This window comes from Saccostrea echinata, unplaced genomic scaffold (genome assembly GCF_033153115.1).
Source record: "Saccostrea echinata isolate AGI-Se365-2 ecotype Australia unplaced genomic scaffold, CSIRO_AGI_Sech_v1 ptg000004l, whole genome shotgun sequence".
NCBI classification, from domain to species: Eukaryota; Metazoa; Mollusca; class Bivalvia; order Ostreida; family Ostreidae; genus Saccostrea; species Saccostrea echinata.
Genome location: NW_026889753.1, coordinates 2,207,150 through 2,216,664, shown reverse-complemented (window position 1 = coordinate 2,216,664; position 9,515 = coordinate 2,207,150).

Genomic DNA, 9,515 nt, shown 5'->3' with positions numbered 1-9,515 from the left:
TTGGTGTACAGTAGCGACAGCCAGGATTCTTCCACAAACAACAGCTGTTCACTGAAAAAATATAAGGGCGGGTGACAACAATTCCAACTTTTTAAGCATGTCGGCGGTTGTACCGTTTTAACATGGAAAATTTGGGATTCCTGCTGAAATAAAGGTTGAAAACTTATATCTTTAAAAAATTCTGGCAACAAAGTACACAAAAATCCACCATGTTGTCCACTGATGGAAAAGATGTTAGTTTTGCTATCTAAGGCATCCCCGGTTTTCCGTCGATCTTCTGTTGCTTATATTTGTCTATAAATGGACTGAGTGTACATTTCACTCCTCTTCTGATATATAGACTACCACCCAGGACATCATCAAAGAGCCGTTTGTTTAAAGTATATCGCCCCCGTCACGGATTCCAAGAAGCTTTCCAGACCACTCATATACCTCTAAAGTAAAATACTTAATGACCATATAGACTAAGAGTTAAAAGTATGACGAGAAGGTTGTTGGTTATTGGAATGGGTAGTGCTCAAGCCAAGTATGAAGCTTAAAAAATCAGGTGCAAGGGGGGGGGGGGCGGAGTTCAAATGAGTATCCTATTGGATATAGAGATATTAAGTCATTATTCATTGCACTAGCACTTGTATACATATGCTTCATAGAGGAAACGAGACCAATTGCTGGATCCACTCTGAATTTTGAACAGGAGGTATGGCACAAAAATTCATATAAATGACCTCAACATAGTTTTAAAGTTGATAAACTAGGTTTATCAATTGTAAACTATATTTTACGCATTCTACAGTTAAAGATCTGTTCAGAGGAGGACCATTTGATTCTGAGGGAGGGAGAGGGTGCGGTCCAGGCAATTCTGGAAATAAATAATATCCCCCACCTGCGAAATAGAGTTTTCGAGTTTTGACAGATTTTTGTATTAAACTTTTTCATCGAAGAAGAAAATAAGTAATATGTCCCTGATGACAATCTGTCCGTCACTGACAAGAAAAAAAAACTGACTCGACCCCCCCCCCCTTTTAAGATCAAATGTTCGACCCAACATTGTTTTCATCTATTAAATAGTTAACAGTTGTATCCTATATAGTTTTAATACGAATGCAGAAAGTTTTTCTGTAAATAAACGTTAATGATAGTTTTCGTTGACAAATACATGTACATGTATACATTCTCAATTCTCATTATAACCTTAGTTAAAGATTTTCACTGAACGTATATATTGCTTTATTCAACAGATAAATGTAAATGGTAGCCTTAATTGTTAACAGGAATTTTTATACACTCTGCTTGTAAACTGTAATTAACACTGAGGCGTAAACTATATTTCGATTACAAACTATATATAGATTTGAAACGGAGATAAACATATAATTAAAATGCATTGTTTATTGTTATAGATTTAAGTTTAATTCATACTCGTAAACTAAACGTAGTATAGATAACTATAGTTTTGAACGTAGACTATAGTTTAGAGTCATGAAATATTGCTTCACTGAAGAAAAATCGCAAATCATAATAGGCCTATGTTTATTTTCAAAAGTGTTTTTAGTGTTTATCTATGGATATTTGTTTTTGAACGCTGTTAAGTATAGTTTAATAAATGCAATATATGTATAGAACTGTTAAATAATGATTGAACCTGACGTCGTGTTAATTATAGTTTATACTTCGTAAGGCCAAAAATGTGTACGTGTTTCCGGTAACACCCTCCCACCCCCACCCCCCACCCCCCAAAATAGTGAAGGTGGGTAGGGGATAACTTTTCTTTTTTACATTTTTATTCTGAAAGCATCAGTTAAAAATTCAATACCAGACTCGTTGGAAGCAATTTTTTTTTGGGGGGGGGGGGATAAAACATTTTCAGTTTGGGCGTCTTGTCAAAGAACTCGACCCACAATATGCCTTATTTGGCCTAGTAAATATGAAAAAAATTAAAATGGCTTCAGAATGAATGTTTTTGATAATTCTCACCCTAGAACATTAACACATTTCACATGAACAATATTTCCGTCAAAACCGGATATTTATTATGTCAAACTAAATTCTAAACATCACCGTGGTTCGAGGTTTTCCGGGAAAAATGCCAAATTTTACACAATTAATCGTGATTTACACATACAGCACACTCGTTACCGCAAAATATTAAAACAGAAAAAGAATAATAACTATTCGAGAAACATTTTCCAGTGAAAATATTTTGCGGTAACGAGTGTGCTCATGTTGAAAAAAAAAAATAAAATAAAATTTCAGTGCGTGTGAAAAATGCTATGGCCACGATCCATCATGTGTCTTCGTGTTTTACACAAACTTATAGGATCGATTCATGAGGTGTAATATATTGATAATGTAAGTGGAAACGCACTCATATCCCACATGTAAAAAAAAAAAAGTTAAATGAGGCGTCATTAGGCAAATCAGACGATTGGAATATATGCTGGTTTTAAAAAGGGTTAAAAATGCCCATTTATCAACAGTTTTTTTCCCAAAGTTAGATGGGGTCACAGGCAAGAACAACTTTCATACTTACTATATGTATAAATACCACAAATACAAATCTTTATGTCAATTATTAGCGTTGTTTGTGCTTTGACAAATACGAAATTTTACTTTTGAATTTTGATGCTTTCAAAAATCCGGTAATTTCAATGGCCAAAATGCTAATGGGTGGTTCATATTACACTTAAGATCCATAGATAAGACACAAGGTGATAGAAAAGCAGTCGATTGTTTGTTTTTAAGACACTAAATGTGGTAAAAAATCTAAAAATGACATTTTCTGAAATCATACATGTATTTGGAAAAAAGCAAGGGTGTATATTATGATCATGTATGTTGTACATGACGTTACTCGTTATACGTCATTTTGACGTCATAGAAGATACATGCAATCAATATAAAATGCTTATCATAAAAAAAATCGAAGGCTTGTTACATGTATGCATAATGGACCTAATTTTCTGTCGTTTTGTTAAATGCCTTTGATTAGAAACGGGAAAATTATCTTTAAAAAGATATCATTAGAATTTTAGCATTAAGATAATTAGAAATATCTCTGTAAACTGGATCCAAAATAGAACTCATGTGCTGATCCGTCAAATGCACATGTCCGGCTTTAATGAATCCCCATGTCGGTACATACATATTCATATCTACATGTAGCAGCAATCAATCTTTATTTTTGTAACTTCTTGTCAATTATTTCATTAAAAAAAGCCCGCGTGATAATTCTTATGCGCCTGCATAAAAACGTGAAAAGTAACTTTTTTTTTTAAAGAAAGGATGTCTGGTTTCAACACATTTCAACATGTTTCCAGAAACAAGATGCATATTTTACATATATGACCCTTGACATTGTTTATTATAAGGAGTGAGATGAAGTGCAAGTGGGATGTCAAATTAAAAAATAAATGACAATCAAAAAAATAAAAAACTGATTTGAGAGAAGGAAGAATAAGGGAATTGAAATATGTTTCAAAAAATTCAGAATTATTTAATCGATACTGTTACGTTATTGTAAATAAGAGTAACATGTGTACATGTAAACTACTTGTGTATGAATTGTTTCTGCCAAGTTTTCTTGACCAGCACCTCCCTTGTACATGTACAAATAATTGTACACTGATAAAAAAATTAAGCACAATATACATGTATATGTGCATTAGCGGAATACAGATAAGTAGTTCAATATCTGCTCTTTCTGTACTCTATGTAATGTTTCGCGTATTTAATTGCTTCTCTCCGTGTACCTTCATAATCCCGGTCCCGGGCCCCACCACCCACAAGTAACATGAAAGGTCTCACTTTGAATTCCGCCGAACTTTTAGCTATGCAATTTTTGGACTATCTTCTGAAGTATCTTACTTTAAGAAGTACATGTAAACATAAAACGCTATGAAAGGGAGTGTGCATAAGAGAATATATTTCTCTCCTTAAATTATGGAGATATTTTATTCAATGAAGAGAAAGATTTTAAAATGTTCCCGTATAATGCCGGGTGAGGGGGTTCACTTTTACGGAGAATAATCTTGCTGTAGTTTTAATATGTAAGTTTTGATTTGGATCCCCCCTCCATTTCTTGTTGCCGGAAGGTAAAATTGCACATATTCAAGTATTTGGAAGAAAAAATGTACTGAATAGTTAGAGGAAGCCCCCCCCCCTTTCCCTGAAATAGGATTTCAGAGCGTGGTGCACAGGTGTTTGTTTGTTTTTTTTTTGTTTTTTTTTTTTGGCTTGTCAACTCTTTTTGAAGGTTGTCCCCTTAGAAAACCGTTTCTACAGGCTTGAGGTGCCTGTGGTGTGATTCTATGCAGGAGTGTTTGTGGCACAGACCTGGAACCCCCCCCCCCCTTTCAAAAATTGCTCGTGTAAAATCAAATTTACGCTGAGTATTTGCAAAATATTAATCCCTGTATAGATGTTTCTGACTTCCTATCTTGACGTATAAGAGCATTACATACGCAATACTGCTCACATGAAAATCACAATGTGAAAATGAAATTGAAAGTAGTGAATGTTAAGCAATACATCAATAAAACATACTAAATTCATTACATTTATAGGTAAATAGATACTGATAAGTTATGAGAAGAAAAACAGAAACATCATTTATTTATCTCCACTTTACAACACGTCACGAATCACTGTCCTGCATACACTTATTATTTTACGGGAATAAAATATGGCCTAGCGATTGGCTGGTTCGTGAAGATAAATATCCGCGAGCTTTGGGTATACGTGCGAATCTCGCGGATATATCTCGCATGCGTATTCATCAAAGTGTTTAACAGTATAATGTAAGAATTTATCTTGATGTTACATGTACTCTCTTTGTTTATATACATTCAAAATTATAATCAAGTATAACACAAATTTCTACCTTTATTTATTTCTTGCAGTAAATATAATTCAATTATTTCCACAACATTTTGTATTTAGGAATAACAAGTTTTGAATGAGTTCCGTATTTTACGAACTCCTTTCAGTTTCTCTTTTACATGAACAAAAAAGATAAGATGTTCAATTTATTTTTACAAATGTTAAGGAAATATATCCTTTTAAATTCCGTTGACTATTTTCTCTATGATAATTTATCTAGATATAGATTTTTTAAAAGCTCAAAAATTTACTATTTCATTGATCTAAAAATACCGCAATTGTAGTCATTTTCCATTGAAAAGATTTTTGCAATTCTATTCAGTCAGAATTGATATGAACTCTTTTATCTGCTTTTTTAAATTTATGGTTCTAAATCAAATGATGTTGATTTAATAAATATCTATCTCCAATTATTCAATTTCAAGTCTTAAATTCGTATATTTCTACATAGTAATTGCAAACTTTAAGTCATTTCATCGCTCTTTGACGTGACGTTACATTACAAAAAATGACGTTCCTATTGCCTTTTTCTATCAAAACACTGCCATATTGCAATATCTATTTTTCAAAAAGTATAATAGATATTGAAAAAAGGAAAACGGTAATGAATAGCAAAAATTCTATATTATCTATAATAAACATAACATTAATTTTTGAGAAGAGGCCGTTTTTGATGCTTCGTGGACTTAGCTCTTTCAGCAGTAAAGACATAAATAGTCGAAATGTTTAATGTTTTTATGTTTTATTTGAAAGAAAAGTCAATATTGAAAAGCAAGATCGATTGTAATGAAATTGACGATAATCAAAAGTTATGGGCAAGGTTAAAAATTTTGCGGACAAACAGAGAGAGCAAAAACCATATGCTCCCGAATCTTCGATTACGGGGGCATAATAAGTAATAATGGCGGGTTTTTAAAAGCCCATAGAAAGCGAGGTTAAACCGAGTCTTTTGTGGACTTGATGACCCGCAATGTTTCTGCGGACAGTCAGTAACAAACCTTATATGTTTTGTTTTGTCGGGGACCAAAAACGGTTAAAAAAAACCTATATACCGAGATCAATAATTACAAATAAATGCGATTTTCATTGTCTTTGCAAATCTCCTTTACTTTATCCGAAATATTTGACGTTTTCCTGGCTTTTTTTACGATTTGATATTTTACGCGCAAGGAACGTAAAATATCAAATCGTAAAAAAAAAAACGCCAGGAAAACGTCAGATATTTCGGACTACCTTTACTTGTAAGCTTGCTGTTTACTGATTACGTCACTGGAAAGGAGCCCTACTTTAAATTTAATCGGAACATGCCATTGGTGAGGACGTAATGAATTATCATTTCTTTTAAAACGCGGAAATGACACTGGTATAAATTGGATACGTTCTTTTATCCGCCATGCATGTTGCCCTTCAATTTTTGCTATTCACCGTCCACAGAAATATTGAAAGCAGGAACGTGACGTCGGTTACGCAAAGACAATTCTAGTCCGTGACAAAACAATGATTTTTTTTAGCCTAATTTACCTATAGTTTACATTTGATACTAAACCTAGTTTTGATATCAACTGTCAGGGTTAGAAACTCCCTAAAATTACAACTTGCAAATAATTGCGAGTACCAAGAAAGTGAACTCGCAATTTTATAAGACTACTCGCAATTTTCATATTAAATTGAATTTATATAAATTAAATACATGTAACCTAAGGAAAAAGTAACTACTGTACAATACACAAAATACAACTACAGTGTGACTTTTATTTAAATTACTGATTTAAATCAAAAGCATTGTGTTCTGTCATATTATATAATTTTGCAACAGTTTCAATGCAAAAAAATCAACTCGCAAGTTTTTGCGAGTTACCTAATTTTTAACTCGCAATTTGGGAATTCTAACTCGCGTTTTGCGAGTTGTATATAGTGAATTTCGAACCCTGACTGTGAAACTAAAGCTCGATTTTGTGACTGAATTTGGCATGTCATTGGTGAATAAAATATATCTTTACATGAACTAGATATCTATATACTTAACAATTGCTTTTTATTATATGATTGAATATCTGTGATTAATTGGCTGAGATCAGCACCCCGACCCCACCCCCACCCCCCTAGATCCGCGCATGCATGCCTACATATTTGATACAAATGTGTAGACAGTAAAATATGAAGACAACGGGGTCAAAGGCATCTCTTGGACCCTCTCCCCCATGGAACCAGGACAACTCGCCCCTAAGACAAGTTATCCCCGATGTAGATTAATATGTATTTGTGTTAATGCTTTATTTCGGTCTCAAAGCATTTTTAGTAAATTATTTTCATTTAATTTGAAACAGGAATTTTGGCTATTGGACTCGAGACTTCTCTCACTACAGTTGTTTAATTCTGTAATGTCTTCCTTTTACTAAAGCGTTCCCGTGGCATATTTTTACAATATACTCTTGCCCATATCTGAAAGTGGGGGGGGGGGGGGGCTACAATGTAGTGCCCCCGCTGCCCCCCCCCCCCCGTGACTACGCCTGTGTAAAGGGTATTTTATTTGAATTCTATGATTTTTTTAACCCTATGACCTTGACGTTGACTTAATTTTCTATAATTTTAACATTGCTGATGACTTTTGATTGAGAGTAGATATGGTATTTACATTTGACATGGGCATTACCTTTTTTCAAGACCTTTCCGTTTGTTTACTCTGGTTTTTGACCTCGTGACCGAGACCTTAAAGTTTAACCTACAGTCTTTTTTAAAAATTGATTTTACATTTGTAATAACTTTTGAATGAGAGGAGATAGGGCTTTCATATTTCTACATGTAGATTACCTATATCAACACCTTTCAGAAAAGTATACCATTTTTGACTTCAGGACCTTGACTAGAAGATTGACCTACTTATAATTTTTTTTTAACCTTGACCATAACTTTTATGCTCCATAAGAGACAGGGCTTTCGTATTTTCTTCACATGTGCATTACTTGTGACAAGACCTTTCGTATGTATTATGATATTTGACTTCATGACTTTAACCTGATCCCACCTCTGATGTCTTAAAGGTCCGTGTTTGCTCTGCTATGAAATAGTTTTGAGAAGCTATGATCTTTGCCATAGCTGTCATTAATTCACTAATTTATGTCTTTTTTTATATGAAGACAAGACACACAAACAAGACAGTTACAATATGTCATAAATAATGGCATCCCATCCACTAAGACACCGAAAGCGGGGGACCACAATTCTTTGAATTTGCTTGTTTTAAGTAGTTTAACACTTAATTAAGGTGAAATATCCCTCTGCTCCAAATTTCACCATTTTTTTTTTTTAAATTCCCAACACTGATTTTCATCAACAACAATAGCATTTAGATTCCAATGGAAAATAGTTTGAAGCATGAAGCGTTGCTTACTTTTTCAGAAATGAATATTATGTCTAATTATGACATGAAGAAAATTTGATATGGTGAATAGAAAGATAAATAATTTTTTTTTCCCAGCATAAAATTAAAAATATGAGGTATAAATGAAAATAATATTTACTATCATACCTATCTAATTCACATTAGAAAACATAATGAAGCGTTGCTTTAATTTTAAATCAGAATATCACATTGTTTTCTGTGCTTGTAAAATAAAATGCATCCATCTACAAGAGTTATCTTTCCATATACAGGAGTTATCGTTATTCAAAATATTTTTAGTGAAAAAATAATTAATTGATTAAAAACAAATTCTGCATCTGAAATTTCAATAACAATTAAAAGAATTATATGTAAAGAGATAGAAATATCTCAATTTTAACATTTAAAGGATCTGAGTATACATGTTTAAGGTAAACTATTATATAATAAGTAATTAATAAAAATATTGGCAATAGAAAATAGAAAGTTCTCATTATTTGTAGCATAATTCAGGTTCGCCTGAGTTGACTATACAATGGTCTTCATTATTAAACTCAGGTAAGAAAATTCATTGCATTGCTTGGAATAATTTCCTTTGAAAGTTATCTCTCTTATCAGAGGGATACTACACCTTAAGACAAGTGCTCTACACTCCAGTCTATTTGTAAAAACAAATAAAAGTCGTTTTAAATTTTTTTTTTTTTTTTTTTGCATTAAAAATATTTTGAAGCGGAATTAGCGCAACAAATATAACTGATCAGAATACATATATCATTATTTATTTTGATATACATAAAAAATACATCCAACACAGTAAATGTATAAATAATTCACAACAGCGAGTTGTTGCGGATTTTGAGGTTTGGACAAGTTCTCTCTCTGGGCCGACTTCATTTGTCACAGGTCGGCGTACGCCGAATTGCGCCGGTCATATGATCGGCGTAAAACGGCTAACCGGCTGGCAAATGAAGTAAACCGGCGAAAACAAAAAATAATTATACTATATAACAATCAATGAATTAAGATCTATCACTTTTTACGTTATGTCTTAGCGAAAAAAAGGTTGGATAATTAGAAATTCAATTTTTAAAAAAGTCATGGAATTGATGAAAAAAATTATTTGTAGAAAATAAGAACGGATTTTAAATACATGAATGGAGATTTGTTCAAGAAAAGTAAACAATTAAAGAATATGCCGAATTGGTAAAAAGTATCCTCATTTTATAAGGTGTTTTATCTTCCCGCCATATTTCTA